General features: G+C 37.0%; 1 long non-coding RNA gene across 4 annotated transcripts in view; it reads right to left on the bottom strand.

The window, feature by feature from the left end:
* The window catches only part of LOC116531091, a 43080-nt gene extending 19527 nt beyond the window's left edge, over positions 1 to 23553 (bottom strand). For 2 of the 4 annotated variants that reach the window (XR_004260269.1, XR_004260265.1), the window contains exons 1-2: positions 10680 to 11212; positions 6250 to 6356 (exon numbers count right to left, since the gene is read on the bottom strand). This is a non-coding gene — a long non-coding RNA (uncharacterized LOC116531091). Of the gene's footprint in view, positions 1 to 5043; positions 6357 to 10679; positions 11213 to 23514 lie in introns of those variants that run through there. The other 2 variants (XR_004260272.1, XR_004260268.1) reach the window with 2 other exon arrangements.
* Positions 23554 to 23964: the final 411 nt, after the last annotated feature.

Here is a 23964-nt window from a genome sequence, read left to right as displayed (position 1 = left end):
CAGGAGGTAGAGATTGCAGTGAGCCAAGGTTGCGCCACTGCACTACAGCCTGGGTGACAGAGCGAGATTCCGTCTCAAAAAAAAAAAGAGAGAGAGAAGAGAAAACTGAGATTGTAAAAGTAGGATGATGGTGGCAGCTGTAGATTTTCTGTGCAGGTAGGGCACTGGCATGTCAACCTGGCCAGAAAGCTGGAGAACTGGTTTTGTAGACACCATGGTATAGCAGGTATGCTGATTTCACTCAGATTTGATGGAGCTTGAGGCTGCTGATGGCCTCTCCCAAGGCCCCACACCTTGGTCCTTGGCCCTATTCCATTAAGAGGCCTGCCCAGCGTCTCTCAGGCAACTGTGAGGCAGAGTTCATACCAGAGCCAGAACTCCTAGTCTAGTTCTCTAACCATTACTGCCTCACAGTGACACTATGTTTGTTTTTGGAAATACAATATCTGTCTGAATTTATACTATCTTTTTAGTTGACATTCTGCCCTCAGTCAATATAGAAAAGTAATATGTTCTTTAAAAGTAAGGTAATTTAGTCAAGGCTTCAGGTACTTTTTTCCTAGACATTTACTTTGCCTACCCTAGGAGAGGTCACTAATCGATATTATTGTTATTACTACTATTAAGTCATAGGGTTAACAAAGGACCCACTTTACTTATCTTTCACTCTGAGTCAGGTAGTATGCTAAACGCTTTACAAATAATATGTCTAATCCTTACATCAGTACAATTAGAAAAATGTCATAGTTTCATTTTAAAGATGAGGAACTGAGGCTCAGAGAGGCCAAATAACTTAAATTCACATGGCTCACTAGCAGAGTCATCACTTAAAACCGGGTCTCTGGGATTCTAAATTCCGGATATTTCCTTTGTATCACTCTGCCTGCTTGTGTTAGTAGACATTATTCTACTGCTCAGTGACTGAACTTGTCTTACATATAACATACCCAATACATAAATGTCCACTAAACTGCATATTCCTTGAGGACAGCATGTCCTATTCATTTTTGGATTTCAAATACCTAACTAAGTGCCTGGCATGTAACAAATGCTCAGTAAGTGTTTAATAAACTAAAAATTTTTTTGAGTATATAGATATATGTAACATTTCAAACAAAGCGTACTTTAAAACATTTTTAGTTTTTCTCAATCAATAAAAGTCTTGACCAAATAAAAAAATCTGTCAAGCGACAGTTTTCACAAAATATAAACCTTTCTTTGTTTCCTAATAGCTGAGTTACAAGTAACTTTCTCACAGTTAGGGAAGGATCATGAGGTCACTCGGTCCACCCTGGAATGGAATGCCCACTTGTTGCTTGTTCAGGGAACTGATGATGCCAACGATTCTTTGTCTTTGGTATAATAAGACTCTGAAGTGGGTCCAGCCCTCTCGGTACAGGCTGCCAATGCAGGCAGCATCGCTTCCAGATAATTGCTTTCGGTTCTGCTGACTTGGAAAATCAACTCCCAGTCAGACAGGGCCCCTATTCAGATGGGACTAATGTTTCTTAACCTTTTTTAGGGGTTGGGGGGTGCTGGAGGAGATGCATGAAACTCTTTGAAATAAAAGTGGATTCAAGTAAACCCTGAAGCCAATTTCAATGACACCTAAAATAAGATTTAAAAATAAACTATTTTGCAAAACCAAGCATTTTCTTCTTCCACTTCTAAAAATATATTCTACAGGAACTGATAAGAGTTGGATAAAGTATAGCTTTCAGTGGCTTATCTAATAGATGGAGAGACAGCAGAGTGATTTCTGACACTCCCTATGACCCAAAACATTATTCAACAGCAGCTTGTCCTGCCTATTTTTTCATTCTGTTGTTGGCATTGGCACATCTGGGGAAAGTTTGTATCCCCATCAAAGAAAAACACAGGTTAAAAGAAAACTTCACAGTACAATTTTACTTCCACTGACTGAGCTTGACAAGCTATTACAAATTTCACTCCTAAGCTCAATGTATAAGATGTTAGTTATCTAGGGGTTGTCATAACTTCTTACACATTGAAAGGCAGAAATCTATGAAGAGTCTCCCTACAGGTGTTCTCAGAGTCAAGACAGTGACCTGACCACCATGTTTACAAGTGTTTTCAACTCTGCAGTATCTGCAACTACAGATGGCACACACAAAGTGTCCCCAAACACTTTCTTGGAAAAACCAGTTTGGAAACCTTTATCCTACTCATGAGGCATGTTTCTGTTATGTAATACAGCACCCTGTGAAGAATGACAAGGCCTGGAAGGACTGCACCCTGTCCGGCATTTCTAGATCAGAGGTGAAATAACATAGGAATATGAACTGACAAGACTATCAAGATAAAACATTTTATCAAGCTGTTGTTGAGAGAAATTGTAGTGATCCACCCAAGGGCCTGTTATTTGCTCTGGTAAATATTATCATTTTACTATTTTACAACTGAGGAAGCCAAGTTTGGGTGAATACAAGTAATTTTCCCAACAGCACTGCTAGATAATATGACAAAGTCAAATGATCCCATTCTAATACCACATGGATTTTAACATCCTTTCCTTAACTGAGTATATGTGAAAAATACTATAGCTATTTCAGATACTATGGGGGGCAACATTAGTGTTAATAATAAATAGGGTATAATAAAAAAATGCTTTCTTAAATATTGATATGTGTTTCCCTATCTGTGTTTGTTTGAATACGGATGTTGCTAAAACCCTAAAACTTCATAAAACTGCACCATTCCCCAAAGCCAGTATAGACATTTAGCTATCTTAATTTCAAAGCAAATCTCATATTTCTTTCCCTTTCAATGACTTTTGGACTTGGAATTTCCAAGGCACAAAATGAGATTAATGTACTTATGGGGATAAAATAACTGATTTGCAATCAGAATTGTCTGAAACACATGGTTACTGTTTTGCAAAATATAATTTATGGTTATACACAAGAAAGGTAATAATGTTGCCAGGTGTGGTGGCTTACACCTGTAATCCCAGCACTTTGGAAGGCTGAGGCAGGTGGATCACAAGATCAGGAGATCGAGACCATCCTGGTAAACACAGTAAAACCCTGTCTCCACTAAAACACAAAAATTAGCTGGGCGTGGTGGCATGCGCACCTGTAGTCCCAGCTACTCAGGAGGCTGAGGCAGGAGAATCGCTTGAACCTGGGAGGTGGAGGCTGCAGTGAGCTGAGATCATACCACTGCACTCCAGCCTGGAGTCTGGCAACAGAGCAAGACTCTGTCTCAAAAAAAAAAAAAAAAAAAGAAAGGTGATAATGTTAACAGAGAAGTTACTAGAACTGAGCTAATGAAAATGTCATGGGAAAGTTAAAGACAAAAATTTATTTTAGATAAGTCTGTATTGTATACACATTCACAGGGATAAGCAGGTGATATTTTAGTAACATGCCTTGCTATTTCTAAATCATGGAGAGACAGAAGAATGCTTGGAACTGAAAAGGCAGTCAAACTAATGAATTTGCAATGATGCTTTCAGACTGAAATATTTTATTCTAAGTTTCTGAAAGAGTTACATTTTGTAGCCAGTAAAGATCTTGGAAAGGAATACACATATTAAATACCCTGACAAATATTTTCCTATCTACAAGGTTTTGAAATTCCTGCAGCATATGACAACAATGGAAAATCTAGATAACTAAAACTGTATTATACAACATGGGGTTGTGGTTTTCATTTAATAATAATAATAATAGCCGGGCGCGGTGGCTCAAGCCTGTAATCCCAGCACTTTGGGAGGCCGAGGCAGGTGGATCACGAGGTCAAGAGATCGAGACCATCCTGGTCAACATGGTGAAACCCCGTCTCTACTAAAAATACAAAAAATTAGCTGGGCATGGTGGCGCGTGCCTGTAATCCCAGCTACTCAGGAGGCTGAGGCAGGAGAATTGCCTGAACCCAGGAGGCGGAGGTTGCGGTGAGCCGAGATCGTGCCATTGCACTCCAGCCTGGGTAACATGAGTGAAACTCCGTCTCAAAAAATAATAATAATAATAATAATAATAATAATAATACATCAAAAATATTAAATCAACAATAAAAGCAGTATATACTTTTAGAAATCAAAAAAATTGAAAACTTAAAAATTCAGTATATTGAAAGGTAAAGAGCAAAAACAAATCCAAACCATGCCAAACACAAAGATAACATTTTGATGTGCTTTCTTCCTTTTTTTCAAATGTAAGGCTTGGGCATTTTTTTAATACAAATAATTGAAACCATACAAATCTATATACTTGTTTTGCATTCTGTGTGAATTTATCCCATCTTATTTAATCATTCTCCTATAGTCAGGCATTGAGAATATTTTTATTTTTTTCAAATATAAGTAACATTGTTATTGAAAAAAGTAACATTATTGAAAAAAGATTGTTTCTAACAATTTTTTGTTGCTAGCAAAAGATTATTGCTAGCCAGAGGATCAAAACATATAAATCATTTAAAATTTTACTCAATATTACAAACTATATTTCATTAGTTCTATGATACACATTTAAAAAATCATAAGATCTCTGAATTTGGGATGCAACATACAACCTATGATGTCAAACTTCACTTTTGGCCAGGCAGTAGTTTTCACTGCCTTTGTGTGTGTGAACTCAGTGGGCATACTTGGTAGCAACAACTGGATCGTTGTACCCCTCCACATTTTGGTTCACAAGCTCTATTAGAGATCATCTGCAGAAGAAATAACAGTCTTGGCTATTCCCTTAGAAATTTCTATTGACCCCTTCTGGCAAGATGAACACAAATGTTTCAAAATTTATATACTGGGATTCAGCCACTCCCACTGAAAGAAAGACATAACATTTTATCCTTGATAGCACAGGAGACAAAATTATGTAGAGAAATGTGGACATAAACAACTCCAAGTAAAAGAGTAACACCGAGAGTTGGATTCTGAATATAAAGTGGTTTGCCTGTATTTTTCTTTTTATACATGCATTAGAAGTCTAAATAATAAAAACTCACATCTAAAGAATTCTAAAATAATGCAGTAAGTATAAAACAAATACTATAAATGATAAGAAATCATTGTGTTATTGTATAGGCAGCTTTATTTCTTCCTTAGTGATAACGTTGCATCTTAGGATTGAAGGAGTTAAAAAATATGACATTCTGACTATTGACTATTTAGGTGAAAGGCATTTGAAAAACAGTAGTTACAAAAAGATCACTCCGACCTCTGTGTTGTTTCTTAAAAGCAGAAGATGAAATTCCCATGTGAAGGATGCAACATCCTTATCCTCAAGGACAAGAAGCAAGACCAAGAGAATTCTATACAGACCTGTTAAAATAATTCTTATATTTTAAGCGCCACCCCCCCCCCAATAATTTAGCTGTGTCTTCACAATTTACTATTCTTTGTCCAATTCAGTATGTTAAGTAACTGACACTTAACTCCTTCTTCAGGTCTTCATTTCTTTATGAAGGTGACCATGCAATATAAAACTTGTATTAAATAGATTTGTAAGCTTTTCTTCTATTGATATACTTTATGTCAATTTAATTTTCAGACTCAGCCAGGATCCTAAGAGGATGGAGGTGGAGTTTTTCTCTCTCTACAGTTTCTTGGATTAAATTTGGAAATCTAAAAGACAGGGATGCCTACTGAGGAGGCTGAGGTGGGAGGATTACTTAAGCCTAGCAGATCAAGACCAGTCTGGGCCACTCAGCAAGACCCCTATCTCAAACAAAGACTGGGTTGCTCCACTTGCTCTGGAGCCTGAGGACGTAATCCTGGGAGAACTGACAAAAGCTGGCAGAAGGCAGGAATTCTTACCAAAGTCAGTTTTCCTGGGTCTCTGCCTATAGTGCTTGGTTGAGAGAGGAAAACAAAAACATTTTCCCATTCCTTCCTTTCCAAATTCAGATTGGCAGAATAAAAATGTCTGTAACAATTGGTTCTTTAAATTGTGACCCTTTTGAATTTGGTTCTGGCCAAATTTTGGTCACCGATCCACATTCTCAGGAATGATCCTTGTTTTCCTTGTCTCTCTTTTGTATTATTTATTATAAGGAGCAAAATCACAGTAAGATTCTCCTTTCATCTTCTTTTATGTTTTGAGAGCTCAGCTTTGTGACCAGTGAAAATATTTACTCTGGTCTCTGCCAGCCATTGGGGGTGCGAATTTTTAGGCTTGCGTCAGGCAGCTCAGCTAGCCTTCTGGCGAGGCATCGAAAACACAAAGTGTCTCTTAGTGTGACTTACCACGTCATCTCTCAGGGAACTGTCTCAATCTTCCATACCTTGTTAAAAATGAAGGTCTTGGCTTTCTTAGGCTATTTTTGGGAATAACTTTGGATCTTGAGGTGGACTACTTCTTTTGCACCTTCTTAGGAACATACTCTTGCATCTATGATGAAAATATAAAAAAAAGCTTATTGGTTTTTAGTCAAAATTAAAGTAGGTATAATTAGATTAGCAGATTTGCATTTTTTTTAACTAAAAGTATTTTTTTGGATAGTCTCATTCTAAAACAAACAAAAAACCATCAAAACTGTCCTATTGGTACCCATGGGAGGATATGGTTTAAAGCAAGAAAATAAGTGCCTACATAAAGTATTATCTCAGGACAAATAAAAACTAAATTAAATGTTCTTCAAGGTCATGTGATCTGAGATAATCCTTGGTTTAAAAAAAAGCTAGTTTAAGTTCAGTGGTTTAATTAAAGCAGGCATGCCTTCAATTGTCAGCATTAAATATAATGCATGTAACTTCTACCTGGATTTACTAATTAAAAATCTTACTTATGTTTAAGATTGTAAAATTATCAATTCAATCTAAGAATAAAATGTACAATAAAAGGAAATTACCTGATATATGTCAAGTATGACAGTAAAACAGAAAAAGGAAAGGTTGAATGTTTAACTTAGTAGGTGCTTTACTTCAATAGTGTTTAAAACTTGCCTAATAGATATAGATAAGGACAAAAATGGTCAACAAAATAAGTTAATGACGAAATGTAATGTCTCATGAAGTTTTCATGAGCAATTCAAATATAATTGTTAAAAATAAGTTTTCAACACTGATATGTTTTATAAGATATGTCTACAGAAACATAGTTTTCAGAATCTTTTTGGTGACTTAAAACCTTACGTTATATCAACTTAAATGATGGATATTCATGGAATATCAAGATCATTTCCAAATAAAATATAATACTGAAACATTAATTGATGAAAATAAGTTTAAGCCTGACTTATTATTACAGAGGAACAAAAAAATATTCATGTCTAATAAACATGCCCTGTGCCATACTGACAAACTGTGCTATAAGATAGCATATATTTCTAGAAATTATGAAATAATGTATTCACAAATTTATGAAAGACAATGCTTACTTCCAGGTTTTCACCAGAAACTGAAGTCACTGGGAGTTAAGAATCTAATTAGGCTGGGCGCAGTGGCTCTTAGCTATAATCCCAGCACTTTGGAAGGCTGAGGTGAGCAGATCACGAGGTCAGGAGTTCTAGACCAGACAGGCCAACATAATGAAACCCCATCTCTACTAAAAATACAAAAATTAGCTGGGCGTGGTGGTGGGCACCTGTAATCCCAGCTACTCGGAGGCAGGAGAATCGCTTGAATCTGGGAGGCCCAGGTTGCAGCGAGCAGAGATCACACCATTGCACTCCAGCCTGGGCGACAGGGTGAGACTTCATCTCAAAAAAAAAAAAAAAGATTTTAATTAATGTATATACTTAAAATTACTAGAAATAATAGGGGAAAACAACTTTGTATGCAAAATACACAAGGAAAATAAGATATTTTTGGTAAGAAAATAAGATATGAAAGATGTATTTTTGCCATGGAAAGAGTAATTTTGTTTTAGTTTAGAGGTACTTCAAAGGTTGTTTCAGAAAGAATCAAGCTGAAAGGCTACAGAAAGTCAAAAAGAAAGCAAAAGAGGAAATCTTATATAGTCAAGCTGAGTAAATTGAATGAATTTGCTAAAAGGTTTTTAAAAATAAGCCTTAATACAAGGAGTAAACTGACACAAAACTAGAACTTGGTCTTCTCTGTTAAAAGAACAAAGTTTTCTTGGCGATTAGTCTGCTGGTGATTAGAAAATTATAAATCTATTTTACTTTATCTGTTGAATAATTTCCCCAGGAAGCAAAGATTCTGTGTTTTATCCAAATAATTTCTTATGCTTCATGTTATCTTTTATCAGGTCTCTATTACTTTAAAAAACTAAGCCCTCTCTATTAAAGAATCTAAGCTTTTCCCTACAACTATTTTTAAGTTTCCATATTTGCCTTTAAAATTTTTTGCTACTCTGGTATGGTTTCACAGTTAATTGTGATCCTCTTTAATCGTTTAAACCTTTTGACATTTTTGACAACTTTCCAAAATCAAATTTTTCTTTTTTTTTCTTTTCCTTTTTTTTGTTTTGAGAGGGCGTCTCGCTGTGTCACCAAGGCTAGAGTGCAGTGGTGCAATTTCAACCACTGTCTCTGGGTTTAAGCGATTCTCTTGCCTCAGGCTCCAGAGCAGCTGGGATTACAGGCGCCTGCCACAACACCCAGCTAATTTTCGTATTTTAGTAGAGACAGAATTTTACCATGTTGGCCAGGCTGGTCTCAAACTCCTGGCCTCAACTGATCCACCTACCTTGGCCTCCCAAAGTGCTGGGTTTACATGCGTGAGCCACCATACCTGATCAGAAATGTTCAAAATGGGATCCTGAAATGTCTCAAAAACATTTATCCTCTCTCCTTATAAAAAGATAGATCTTAAACTAAATAGGCTTATTTGGTATGCTAAATGTACATGGGACATACTGTCAAATAAGAAATTATGTTTCATCTTCTTTGAGCTATATTTATTATATGTTATTAATATGAATATTTCCAAAATACTGATGTTACTGGATTATGAATTATTCTAGTTTCCTCTAATTTTTGACTACAACTCTCTAAATTAGTATTTCTAAATTTTTCCCATCCTTCTGACTTGCAATTAAAATTGCCCAAAAACTGAAACTGGACAACCTGATATAAACTTCAGAGAAATCATTCTAAAAGGTCATATGTGGACAACTTTCATGCCTGCTGCAATATAGATCACTTAGAAAGTTCACCAGAATGCCCAATGGCATTACCAGAGATATTCAAACAACAAACCAGGAAAATCATCACAATTGCCACTACTTGTCTTCACTCCTCTATCTAAAGAGGCTTAGAGCCCAACATCTAAACCTCTTCTCAACTGACTGCCCTCTGGACTCAAAAAAACAAATTGCTCCAACTATTGTATTTAGATTATTGTATTGTATATTAGACTTTTTCCGTTTTCTTTTCCAAAGAAAAACCTCTTATGTAACACTTGTTTGCTCACATCATCTAGAGGCCTAACTTAGTTGGGAGCCCACCTACAACACTGCCTCCTAAAATGAAACAGAACTGCTTAATTGGACTGAACTATTCTCATAACTAAGACGCTGATCCACTAAGATTTGGGACAATATATTTAGATTTGTTATCTTCTGCTTGTTCCAATTAATGTTCTTCTCTTCCTCTGCAGATATTTTCTACTCAGCTACTAACCTGATTCTTCTGAGCTAGCGACTCAGGTTTTATTTTTTTTTTATTTTTTATTTTTTTCACACCAATTTATACTTTATTTCTTATTCTTGAGGTTAAATTCTAAACCCTAAAGATATCCAGACTAGTATTAGATCTACTTATCTCTAGCCAGAGACAGCGTCTATCACAGTGTCCTTAACAGCCAAGGTTATTAAAACATCTTTTCTCCAGGAAGATCCAACAGGAAAAAACCAAGAAATCTCCCTGATTAGGCTCCAACCATACCCCACCCTCCATTCAGATTGGCTGGGTAGGCATAATGTAAACAGAACACGTGGTTTCCAAACAAGAAAAATCCTATGAGGGAGGGGAGAGGAAAGTTTCAGCCAGTGCTCAGTGAAACTGAGTAATGTCAGTTCCATTCATCTCCACCCAACTTCAGGTGGCATGTTCGTGGAGTAGTTTAGGAATAAATCCATGGTTTGTGGAGTACTCAAATACCTAGTGGTCTGCTGTATTACATTATGGCTTTCCCCAGAAGTTTCCAAGGCAGCCTCCAAGTCACTGGTGGGAGAATTTTGCTGGAACTGCATGCAGGACTGCAGAGGGTCCTCCCCATAGTTATAGAAGGGACTGCTCCAGGCCTGAGTGTTCCAGGACTGTGTGCACCAGGTCTGAGTGTTCCAGGACCGTGTGCACCAGGTCTGAGTGCTCCAGGAGTGGTTGGTCCAGGACTGGATGTTCCGGGTCTGGTTGCTCCAGGTTGAATTGCTCCAGGTCTGTTTGTTCCATACCGGAAAGTGCCCAGTTGTGTTCACCAGGCATCCCTGGTGGTAGGAAGAGTAGAGGCTGGGGTAGGTGGGTGCTGAGGCCTTCGCGACTCAGGTTTTAATATACGAAACTTCTAGGGAAGTTTCTGATGGAGGAAATGGAGTTAAAATATTGACTATTTAATTAAAGGAAGTAGAAAAACAGTAGGTATATTCTGACCTTTCTGCTGTTTCTTAGAAGCAGAAGATGAGATTCCCATGTGAAAGAAGCAACATCTTTATCTTCAAGGACAAGAAGTCAAGACCAAGAGAAGTTTATACATAACTTGATAAACTCTTATATCTCCCCAAATAATTTATGGCTTCTTCGTAACTTACTATTCTTTATCCATATGTAAGTGACTATGTTTCTTCAGGTCTCTGTTTCTTTATAATGCCTCCAATGCCACCTAAAACTTGTGGTAGTAATTTTGTATGCTTTTCTCCTGTTGATCTGTCTTATGTCAGCTTAATTCTTGGACTCAGCAGGGAAGCTAAGAAGATGGAGGTGGAATTTTGCTGCCCCTACAAGATCAATGACATTTTAGATCCAACAAAGCACACTGTATTGCCAAATTACCCTTCAAAGGTGTTATACAAATGTACACACCAGCAAAGTGTGACGGTGACCAGTGAAACATTTTAAAATTATATTAAAATATTTTAAAATTCTATATTACATATAGAATACATTAGGAGATAAAAATAGAGTAATACAAAATATAAAAACATTAAAGCATTAATATTTATGAAAGACTACTTCAATATAAATTTCCACACATCTTTCACCTTGTACAAATTAGATGCATAATAAATATTTGTAGATGATAATGTGCTCCTTAATGCTGCAGCAGCAATATTAAAATGTAATATTTTTGAGGTAATAAACATTAAATATTTCGACATTAAAATAGACTGCCTTTTGGCCAGGCGCAGTGGCTCACGCCTGTAATCCCAGTACTTTGGGGGGCCAAGCTGGGCAGATCATTTGAGACCAGGTGTTTGAGATCAGCCTGACCAACATAATAAAACCCCATCTCTACTAAAAATACAAAAAAGTTAGCTGGGTGTGGTGATGCACGCCTGTAGTCCCAGCTACTAGGGAGGCTGAGGCAGAAGAATTGCTTGAACTCAGGAGGCAGAGGTTGCAGTGGGCCAAGATCATGCCACTGCACTCCAGCCTGGGCGACAGAGTGAGACTCTATCTCCAAAAAAAAAAAAAAAAAAAAAAGTCTGCCTTATAAAAGATATTTATAGTAAAGGAAAACTTATAAAAGATTCATCCTTACCCCCTTCACAACGAATATATCATAGGTTTTAAGAAACTGTGTTTAATTGTCAGAACAACAGCAGTTGGATTTGAATTAAGATGAAGCCAGATCTGAAGATTCTAGAGAACATAATAATAAAAATATAAAATAAAATAATTTGAGCTTTCATTTATTTAGTATCTATAGAAACAGACCAAGTACACACATCATATCAAATAAAAATTTCATGCAGTAGGTATTATTATCCCTAGTTAACAGAAGATGAAACTGAATCTCAGGCCAGGTACTTAGTGTGAAGTCACGGTGGCAGTCAACGGCAGAGAGGATTCAAACTTCGGTCTCTCTGACTTGAAGCATTTTAAAGTTTATTTTAATCGTTATAGTCCCAATTTGTAATTAAATACTAAATCTCCTCTGCACCCAAGCAAAATTCTGATCTCCAAACTACAGGCACAAGACCTAAAGAAAATACTTCCAACATGTAAGACAAATAATTTACATCTCATAAACAAATCACTCCCACAGACAAGGCTAATGATAGTCATAGATATGACCAGGCGGGTGTGGGAACATAAATACAAATTGCTAAATAATAAAAATTTAATTAATATTTTAAAACATTTCATCTTACTAATGAATGGGGAACTGAAAATTGAAGATACCATTTTTATTTATGAGATAGGCAAAAATTCAAAACATCACAATGGAGGACAGGATCTGTGAATTAGTACCTATAAAAAAGTTTATTACTATTTTTGGGGCTATAAAATAGTACCTATTTTTAAAAAGTCAAAATACACATACCTTTTGGCCTGTTGGGTGTATTTCTAAGTATGCCTCCTATAGAAATATTCACCCACATGAACCAGGGTATATGTCTGAGAATATATGTGTGCCTATCTATCTATCTATCTATCTATCTATCTATCATCTATTTTTTTTGAGACAGAGTCTTGTTCTGCTGCCCAGGCTGGAGTGCAGTGGCACAATCTTGGCTCACTACAACCTCCACCTCCTGGGTTCAATTGATTCTCACCCCTCAGCCTCCTGAGTAGCTGGGATTACAGGCATACACCACAAAACCTGGCTATTTTTTCTATTTTCAGTATAGTCAGGGTTTTGCCATGCTGGCCAGGCTGGTTTCAAACTCCTGGCCTCAGGTGATCCACCCTCGTCAGCCTCCCAAAATGCTGGGATTACAGGCATGAGCCACTGCACCCGGCCATATATTTGAGAATATTCTAAACAGCAGTGTTGAAATTATCAAGAATTAGAACAAATTTAAAGTAAATCACTTGGGGACTGATTAAATAAACTGTGGCACATTCATTAGAATATAATTCACACTTCTACAATAATAAAGTAGATGTACAAGTAGTGGAAGGATATCTGTGATATATTACTGAATAAAAAAGCAAATTGCAGAATAATGTGTTATGATACAATTTGGTTAACAAAAATAATGTATGTCTGTATTTTATAATGAAAGGTATAGCAGGATAGAAATTGAAGTGTTAAAAATGGTCACATCTGGCTGGGTGTGGTGGCTCACCCTTGTAATCCTAGCACTTTGTGAGACTGAGACGGGATAATCACTTGAGCTCAGGAGTTCAGCCTGGGTAACATAATGAGACCTTGTCTCTAGTTTTAAAACAAAACAAAAACAAAAATAAAAAAATTATAAAGAAAAGAAATTGGTTATTCTAAGGATGGAAAGGTGCAGAGAAAAGTAAATAAACCTCATAATTTCGGTAAAATGTAGTAATTTTCAACTACTGTCATCTTTTAAATAAAAATATTTTAAAGTAAAAAAGATACTTTTATTATTTTATTTTTATTTTTTATATTTTTTGAGACAGGATCTTGCTCTGTCACCCACGTTGGAGTACAGTGGCACGATCTCAGCTCACTGCAGCCTTGACCACCCAGGTTCAAGTGATCCTCCCACATCAGCTTCCCGAGTATCTAGGACTACAGGTAGGTGCCACCATGCCTCGATAATTTTTCCTTCTTTTTTTTTTTTTTTTTTTTTGTGAGACTGTGTTTTGCAACATTCCTCAGGCTGGTCTTGAAATCCTGGGCTCAAGCAATCAGACTACCTCCCCCTCCCAAAGTGCTGGGATTACAGGCATGACCCACCACGCCTGGACTGAGATAACATTTTTTAAAAGTGAGAGAAGTACATTCCTAAACGTGTTGCATGGATAGAAACTGATTTGAGAAACACCTTAAGGAATTAGCCCGGTGAGGTAGCAGGCACCTGTAATCCTAGCTACTCAGGAGGCTGAGGCAGGAGAATTGCTTGAACCTGGGCAGCAGAGATTGCAGTGAGCCCAGATTGAGCAACTGTACTCCAGCCTGGGTGACAGAGTGAGACGTCTCAAAAAAAACAAAAAAAAATCTCAAGGAGATCAAGTTAAGAAGATATTGTTGCAAACCATTTAGTCCAATTGTTTCTCCCAATCTGAAGAGGCTATCTTCTGTTTATCTGATTTTCTCATTAAAATTATTAAAGTGTAATTTATATATAATAAATTTCTTTTTAAAAACATATTTATTTATTTATTTATAGATGGGGTTCTACCATGTTGGTCTGGCTGGTCTCAACTCCTGATCTCAAGTGATCCAGCCACCTCGGCCTCCCAAAATGCTGGGATTACAGGCGTGAGCCACCACGCCCGGCCTTATATAATAAATTTCAATCAGTTTTAAGTACACAATAAGTTTTTACAAATGATACAAACACAAATATACACTTAGTTTTAAGGCTTCCGTGTCACTCTTGCCAAGTTTCTGATAACTCATTATTTCAGGCACATTTACACTTTAACAGAATTCTGTTCATATCTTTTAAAGCAAGGTGAAAAATCTCTTGTTAGAATTCTACCAAAGCACGTTATGTCAGGACAAACTATCCGTGTGCCATAGCCCAGGCCACTCATGAAAGCAACATACAAATAAGTATCTGGACAGGCAGAGTGGCTCACGCCTGTAATCCCAGCACTTTGAGAGGCCGAGTGGGGCGGATCACCTGAGGTCGGGAGTTTGAGACCAGCCTGATCAACATGGAGACACCTATCTCTACTAAAAAATACAAAATTAGCCGGGTGTGGTGGCACATGCCTGCAATCCCAGCTACTCAGGAGGCTGAGGCAGGAGAATCGCTTGAATCCGGGAGGCAGAGGTTTCAGTGAGCCAAGATTGCACCATTGCACTCCAGACCGGGCAACGAGAGCGAAACACCATCTCAAATAAATAAATAAGTAAGTAAGTAAGTATCTGTAAGATCTCTAGAGTCTAGACAAGTACTCAGATTTTAGAAGATAAATTATCCACTGGAATTCCCATTCATTTTTCTGCAGAAAGACAACACTGCATACTCAAATTCTTTAATTCATTTCAAGATTGATTCCAGATAACTTGTTTTTCTGGTAAGACATAAGTTAACTTAAATGAATTCCTTAATGCTCTTAAAGCAGTGAGAAGCCTGATCTCTAATATAATTAGTGAAAATGTATCATCCATTAGAACACAATGCTTTCCACTCTTTCATTTAAAGAGTTTTACGTTAGAACTTGACCATATATTTGGAGAGGAGGAAGAGACCCATGATAGAGATATGGCCACTAGGTTTCTCAATGGACAACTGGATTTGATACAAAAAGACTTCAACTCTGGGCCAACCTAAACCTGTAGTACACTGGGGGACAAAAACACAGAAGAGTTCAGAATGCCACTTACGTGGTTTAGATGTTTAAGTTAGTAAATGCCATGTTTTATGCCTAAATGCTCAACGGGAAGGAATGTAATTAAATATCTCATGATAGAAAACAGTAGTGTATACTATTAGGAAATTATTAAAATAAGATTTTAAAAGAATAATAAAAGCAGAACTTTAAAAGTGTGTGTGTATATATCTAGTATATGTTTATATGGGTGTATATATATGTATATTATAGAAAGAAAGATACAAAAATAACAGTTGTTACATTTAGTAGTATGATTCTTATATCTCTAATTTTTTTTTTTTTTAATCTTGTTCTGTCACCCAGGCTGAAGTGTGTGGCACCATCTCGGCTCACTGCAACCTTTGCCTCCTGCATTCAAGTGATTCTTGTGTCTCAGCCTCCCAAGGAGCTGGGACTACAGGTGTGCACCACCAGGCCCGGCTAATTTTGTATTTTTTGTAGAGATGGGATTTCACCACGTTGGCCAGGCTGGTCTCAAAACTCCTGACCTCCAGTGATTCACCCATCCTGACCTCCCAGAGTGCTAGAATTACAGGTGTGAGCCACCACACCTGGACTCACTTTCTTTCTTTCTTTTTTTTTGTCTTTACAGAAATATATACCCTTTTTCTTAATTTTTTGTAATGACCACATATTACTTCTAAAGTAGAAATGTAAATATATTTTTAATGATAGAGGGTTATTAGCTTAAATATGTTTAAAAATTATTGAGAACAAATGTTTTAAAAACATTCCAGATACTTGATAAACCCACAATGTCTATTCCTAATAAAATTCTTTTTTCAAAAATTACTAAGTCAGTGGCTCACACCTGTAATCCCAATGTTTTAGGAGGCCAAGGCAGGAGGATCATTTGAGGCTAAGAGTTCTACACCATCCTGGACAATGCAGTGAGACTCCATCTCTACAAACTTTTTTTTTTTTTTTTTCAACTTAGCCAGGCATGTTGGTATGTACCTGTAGTCCTAGCTACTTAAGAAGTTAAGGCAGGAGAATCACTTGAGCCTAGGAGTTTAAGGCTACTGTGTAGCCCAGACAACAGAGTAAGACCCTGTCTCAAAAAACATACAAAAAAAAAAAAGACAATAAAAACAACCCAATAATGGGCAAAAGATTTGAATAGCTACTTCACTAAAAAAGATATATGAATTCCAAATAAGCATATAAAAAGATGCTCAAAAGTATTAATAATACATGAAAAGCAAATTAAAACCACAATGAGATGTCACTACATATCACCAGAAAGCTTAAAATTAAAAGACTGACAGCATTAAGTGTTGGTGAGGATACTGAGTGACTGAAACTCTCAGGTATTGCTGGTGAGGATGGAAAATGATACTGCCACTTTGGAAAAGAGTTTAGAAGTTTCTTATAATGGTAAACATACTTTTGGCTGATAACTCAGCATTCCCTCAAATAAAACAACATATATTTTTACCCAAAGACCTGTATACAAACATTTAATTTTTAAAATTTGTATTTATGGCAGTCCCAAACCGGAAACAACTCCAATGTCCTTTAACTGGTAAATGGGTTGTGGCAGTTCACATAATGGGATTCTATCTCATGATAAACAGGAGGGCATTCGTGGAAAAGAGGATGCCTGGCACAATGGCTCAAGACAAGAAATAGCTTGGTGTATTCATGTAACTACTAGGATTTCAAGGTTGCCAGAAGGTTGTGTAAGGGGTAAGCCATAGTTAGACTACATACCTTGTAGACTATGCTAAGACATAGGGCTTGTATTCTTGGTGAAGGGTATAATTTCTACAGTTGGTTTTGGGCAGAATAAGATAAACAGGCAGACACTGAGATAAATAGAAAATATTTGTTCAACGAGCATGAGGTGGCATACTGTCAAGGAATCCTAACCTGTACAGGTACACTGGGAAGTCAAAGACAGGAAAGGGAACAGTGGCTTCCTTTTGAATTTTCCGCAGAGTGTGATTTACATATATAGGACAGCTAAGATCTACATGTGTTTCTATGTAATTTCTGCATCTTTGCATTAGATTTACAGTTTCTCTTTCAATGTTCAGGTTAATACATTATTCAAGTAAGAGTAGTGACTGTATTGACACTATCAGAAATTTGATACTTTTCAAGTAATAAAAAGACTATTGAGGAAAAAAGAACATAATAATTTCTTTTGTTAATAAAGTTAATAGGCCAGGTACAATAGCTCACACCTGTAATCCTAACACTTTGGGAGGCTGAGGTGGGCGGATCACTTGAAGTCAGGAGTTCGAGACTAGCCTGGCCAACATGGTGAAACCCCATCTCCACTAAAAATATAAAAATTAGCTGGGTGTAGTGGCATGCACCTGTAATCCCAGCTACTTGTGAGGCTGAGGCAGGAGAATTGCTTGACCCCAAGAGGCAGAGGTTGAAGTGAGCCAAGATCATGCCATAGCACTCTAGGCTGGGTGACAGAGCAAGACTCTGTCACAAAATAAAAATAAAAAATAGGGTTAATAAAGTTTTAATGCTATTTTACTCCAGGTTTTGGCACTAAAATATATCTTCATAAGATGAAGCTAAGAAACATAACATATTTCTAGGCCGGGTGCGGTGGCTCAAGCCTGTAATCCCAGCACTTTGGGAGGCCAAGGCGGGTGGATCACAAGGTCAAGAGATCGAGACCATCCTGGTCAACATGGTGAAACCCCGTCTCTACTAAAAATACAAAACATTAGCTGGGCATGGTGGTGCGTGCCTGTAATCCCAGCTACTCAGGAGGCTGAGGCAGGAGAATTGCCTGAACCCAGGAGGCGGAGGTTGCGGTGAGCCGAGAGATCGCACCATTGCACTCCAGCCTGGGTAACAAGAGCGAAACTCCGTCTCAAAAAAAAAAAAAAAAGAAACATAACATATTTCTATTTAATGAAGTACACAGAATTTATAGGCCACCCTTCAAGAAATTTGTTGAACACATAAAGCCCATTAGGATGGGTTGGCTATAGCTATAGGAGTGTCCCAGATAGAAATCTAAAATAGGAAGAAGCTGGATCATGGTCACCAGGGAAAAGTTGGAACCAAAGAAGCAGAGGAGTTAGGGGAAGCAGTCATCAGAATTGTTTCCAGAAAGATAAGTTATAATAACGGAGACATATTGCCAAGCGCTGCCTCTATACCAAGTTTCCTTGGCAGTCCTGAGTGCTCTTCCTTGGTCTGTAGCATGTGAACGGGGTAACCAGAGGGCCATGCTGGAAGGAAAGGATGCATGTCTAAAGGAATGAATAAGTAGGGGACTGAAGAGTGAGTATAAAATAATGAATCAGCTCCAATGGGTTATGGCCCTTCTCTAAGAATTTTAACTAATTGGACTCATGTAATTAGTGGCTGTGACATTTACATCTAAACTTAGCTCAAAGCATGGCTTTGTCCACCTTGTGTCCCAATTCTGGTAATTAGGCTTCTATTGCAAGCCAAAATTCTAGTGTCCACTTTTATTTAATTCAGATTTAAAAATAAGTCTGCATTGTTCCATTTGTCAGTATCAAACACATTGGTTTTCATGGTAACTCAGTCTATTTAGACCTTTCTTGGCTTTTGCTAGTCCTACTCTCATGGAACAGAATTCTGACTCTGAGTAATGAATAATTAAATGTAAATGCTTCTGCTAAAGTAGTTTCACCGGCTAGATGCCAAATAATAATAAAGAATTAAGTATCATGCATACCAGTAGTGAATTCAAGTTCAAAGTAATGGCTTGATCCTTCTGGGAAAAAAAATAATTTAACTGCACTCTAGGAATGATGATCACTTAGAAACCAAATAATATTCGACTAAACTAAGCCAACTATTTCAAGGAGGGAAAAAAGAAAAATTCTTTACTTATCGCCGTTGTATCCAGGATACTAGTAAATGATATTATAATGATAAGGGAAATGATTAACAAATTCAATCAGAACTCCTAAAAAATAATAATAAAATGAAAGATTAGAAAGATTTGCAAATATTAAAGAAATCAATGGGCTGGGTGTGGTGGCTCATGCCTGTAATCCCAGCACTTTGGGAGCCCGAGGTGGGCAGATCATGAGGTCAGGAGTTAAAGACCAGACTGGCCAAGATAGTGAAACCCCATCTCTACTAAAAAATACAAAAATTAGCTGGTGCCTGTAATCCCAGCTACTTGGGAGGCTGAGGTAGGGGAATTGCTTGAACCGGGACCTGGGAGGCGGAGGTTGCGGTGAGCCGAGATCATACCACTGCACTGCAGCCTGGGCTACTGCGTGAGACTCCATCTCAAAAAAAAAAAAAAAAAGAAAGAAAATCAATGAATTGCAGGTTAACATACCAACACAAGCTGATATTAGAAGGACCCCTTCCTCCCAATACAAGCACATAGATTAAATATAATAATGGAAGATTTGGATGTAATGTCAAGCTTGAAATTGCCAGGAAAATCTCCAAACTAAATTCCCTGCATACAACCAGGAGTTGTAGGGGCTGACCATCCCTTGAAATAGAAGAAGCTCAGCCACCGACCCTGCCTAGCAAAATGCAAAGGAGCTTGCCCTGTCTAAAATCTTGGGTAGAAAAGAAGTCACCCACAGGAAGCCAGCACCTCTACCTGTGGAGTCCATGTTCATTTTGTCTACTTGGCTAGAATGATCCTAAACGGAGATGTTTGCATTGTAACTGGTCCAGGTATGGCGAAATCCATCAGTGTAAGCAGAGGCAAATGTGGAACTACCTTGTGGTTCAGATTCCACATCCTGAGTACGTAGTAAGAACACCCAAATCAACTCCCTGCTGGAGAAGAATTTACAGCTGGAGATTACAATCTGTTCCAGGAAATGAATGAATCACTGTAAGAAAGTATTAGCCAGACACAACAAATAGGAGAATTTGTAAACCAGGGAAGAGAAAAAAGGATATAGTCTAGTTGTAAAGATACTTTGAAATAAATATTTGTAAGGAAGGAAGGAATACCATAACAATGAAAGAAAAAGACCATATTTTTTTAAGAGCAGGCAGATTTGTAAAGGAGCCAAACAGAATCCTCCTGCAAATAAAACATATACTCATGAGAAAAAAAAGTACTTAAATGGATAGAGTTCAAATCTCTTTCATTAGTTTATCTAAAGCTCTGATGGTCTTTTGTTGCTTAAATCTGGAGATTAACTCAACATACATGTTTTTTTAAACAGGAAAGATTAATTTCCCCTGCCACCCTGGAATTGCACATGGAAGACTGGATATGCGTTACAACTTATTTTTGGAAATTGATTGCAAACTCTAGTTTTGAGCTCTGAACACCACACTAAATTTCTAGCATACTTAGCATGAGTTTTCATTGATTTCTAATAAATTAACATAAAAATACACACAAGTACATTTCTTGGCAATCTCCCAAAAGGACACACTTTTTCAAACATTCTAGCTATAGTAAAGTAACAGGTAATCAGTTAACCAAATCATTATTTTAACTATGTAGTGACTGACACATACTCTAAAACAAAATTGTAAAGATTGCAATTTACATTTATAATTAAAGCTATTATCTGGTACTTATAAAATCTGTTTTTAGTCTCAGAACAAGGAAAAAATATGGATATTTCTAGTAATGCTAATGTAACTGATATCACTGTTACATAAATGAAAATTATCTTATTTTTAAAATAGTTTCACAATTTAAATACCTTAAAATGCCAAGTTAATAATTCTTCTCCTACCATGGAAACATACGAAGAATAAATTATATAATGGTGGAAATTCATGTTTTCTTTCCAAATAACCTTGTATTTGGTATATTTGACATTATAGTTCTTTCTTTCACTTCTATAGAGAATAAATGCAAAATAGTCGTGAATGTTCAACAGGAATGAGAGTCTTCCAGTAAGTCACTGTTACTTGTTAAGTACCTCTTGTGATTAACATCCAAATCAAGAAGCCATTTAACAATGAATATACATACTATATATATGCAAGAACTGCTAGGTCATACAAACTTTTATTAACTGGGGAGACTAATCTTTTAAAAGAGAATAAAGGGCAAAATAACAAAAATACAGTTAAATGGAAAAAATAATATCAGTGTCTTTGTAAAAAGCATCCTATTCAGTGGCATAAATTTACATTTTGAAGGCTCTGGGGAGAAATGTGGGAAATGGGTTCATTTCCAAATATAATTTTGCAATGTATCTTAAAATTTTCTCTAATTTAAAAAACAAATTGGCACTGAAAAAGATGATTAGGTAAAAGGAACATCAATAAATACAAAGAACAGTTGTATTTATTCCTTTTTTTTTTTTTTTTTCTGAGACGGAGTCTCATTCTGTCACCCAGGCTGGAATGCAATGGCTCAATCTCAGCTCACTGCAACCTCCGCCTACTGGATTCAAGTGATTCTCCTGCCTCAGCCTCCCGAGTAGCTGGGATTACAGGCATGTGCCACCATGCCCGGCTAATTTTTGTATTTTTAGTAGAGATGGAGTTTCACCATGTTGGCCAGGCTGGTCTTGAACTCCTGGCCTCAAGTGATCCACCCACCTTGGCCTCCCAAAGTCTCCAAATGCTGGGATTACAGGCATGAGCCACTGTGCCTGGCCAAGTTGTATTTATTCTAAAGCTTTTTTTTTCAAAGATAAAATGGATTAAGGGAAGGTGATGTACTTTGCAAAATGCTGATTGGATAGGTTTATACAGCATCAGCTACATAGCAATATTTAAATCAAACTCTGATTTAAAAAGAACAAACCTGGCCGGGCGTGGTGGCTCATGCCTGTAATCCAAGCAGTTTGGGGTCCAAGGCGGGCAGATCACCTAAGGTCGGGAGTTCAAGACCAGCCTGACCAACATGGTGAAACCCCGTCTTTTTTAAAAAAAATAAATAAATAAAACACTAAAATCATCAATTTTCCAATGGTGAACAGTCTTAATAACTTTGCTAATAAAGGCTGAGCTACCATCATCATGCAAATATCACTGTGGCACTAAATTACCAGTTAATTAGAATAAACTTGAAAACTAATATATCAATGCAAAGTAATAAATTAGTTATCTTCGTATTTAATATTGAGATATTATAAAGCCTAATTCTATGAAATATATTAAAATTTTGCTGTATTCTTATGAACCTGAGAGACTGAATATGTAAATGGACAATGGCCAGAACATATATAAAAATCAAACTTTGACCAACAACCTTTAGCAACCTGTCCAGGGAAGCAACCCCCTTATCTACAATAAATAGCCCAGAACACCAGTCTAAGTCAGAATTGCAAGAAGCCAGGTTACTATCTCTAGTGACAATCTAGGAAGCTAAACAATAACCATCAGTCCCAAATCATTAGGACTTGATTAATAACTGACAGGTTTCCTAATTGTTGTCCCCACTTTCAACTTAGAACCAACTAGAGAAAGCCAAATATGTATCCTAACAAATCACACAGGATGCTCTGCTTCTGATTCACCTGCATCCAGCACCCCCATGCCAGCAGCCTCGGATCAGGGAATCCCAGAAGCTTTTCCACTCTTTTGCCTGCCTTTGAGTGTCTGCCAAAGTGCCAGGGAAAATGGCTGACTCCCTTGTTATAGCAAGCACAGAATAAATAGCCTTTACTTTTCTTATTTTATTGGTCATCATTTATTTCCACAAATGCATGTAAATAGAAGGTATTACTAAAGTTAGTATTTCAGAAAAAGCTAACGATAATTTAGCCCTTATCATGAATCACACACTGAATTAAATGTTTTTGTATGAGTTATCTAATTTTACAATAAATATAAACATTCTTACTGAAATTGATATTATTACTATATTCATTTTACAGATGAGGATACTGAGGCAGAGAAATATTGAATAACTTGTTTAATGAGATAAGGGCCAGTGCAGTGGCTCATATCTGTTGTAATTCCAGGCCTCTGGGAGGCCAGGGTAGGAGGACTGCTTGAGTCCAGGAATTTGAGACCAGCCTGGGCAACATAGCAAGACCTTGTCTCCACAGAAAAATAAATTACATAAATAAATAAAATTATTTAAAAAATACTGGCCTGGTGTGGTGGCTCATATCTGTAATCCCAGCACTTTGGAAGGCCGAGGCAAGCAGATAACCTGAGGTCAGGAGTTTGAGACCAGCCTGACCAACATGGAGAAACCTAGTCTCTCCTAAAAATACAAAATCAGCTGGGTGTGGTGGCACATACCTATAATTCCAGCTACTCCAGAGGCTGAGGCAGGAGAATTGCTTGAACCTGGGAGGCGGAGGTTGTGGTGAGCCAAGATCGTGTCATTGCACTCCAGCCTGGGCAACAAGAGCAAAAATCTGTCTCAACAAACAAACAAACAAACAAACAAACAAAACCAAAAAAACCACCGAGGTTATAAGCGGTAAATCAAGTGTTAAAATCAAGACATTCTAATTCCCAAAAGGATAGCTCTTAACTACTATAGTAAATTGGACTTGAAATTACTGAGATAAGTACATGTTTTAATTGCTTTCAGAAGAAAATAAAAAACACAAAATTAACATTTTGTTGTATTTCAAGCTCACACGTGGTCACAAATTAATATATAATAGAAGAGGAAGATAAATTGGAATTCATTTATATCAATCTGGTTATTTTATAAATTACATAAGTGACACTGAGAGGAGT

Source organism: Sapajus apella, unplaced genomic scaffold, assembly GCF_009761245.1.
Source record: "Sapajus apella isolate SASKATOON/1434 unplaced genomic scaffold, GSC_monkey_1.0 scaffold3, whole genome shotgun sequence".
Lineage (NCBI taxonomy): Eukaryota > Metazoa > Chordata > Mammalia > Primates > Cebidae > Sapajus > Sapajus apella.
The sequence above is the reverse complement of the archived record's forward strand: the minus strand, read 5'-3'. Positions and strand labels throughout refer to the sequence as shown.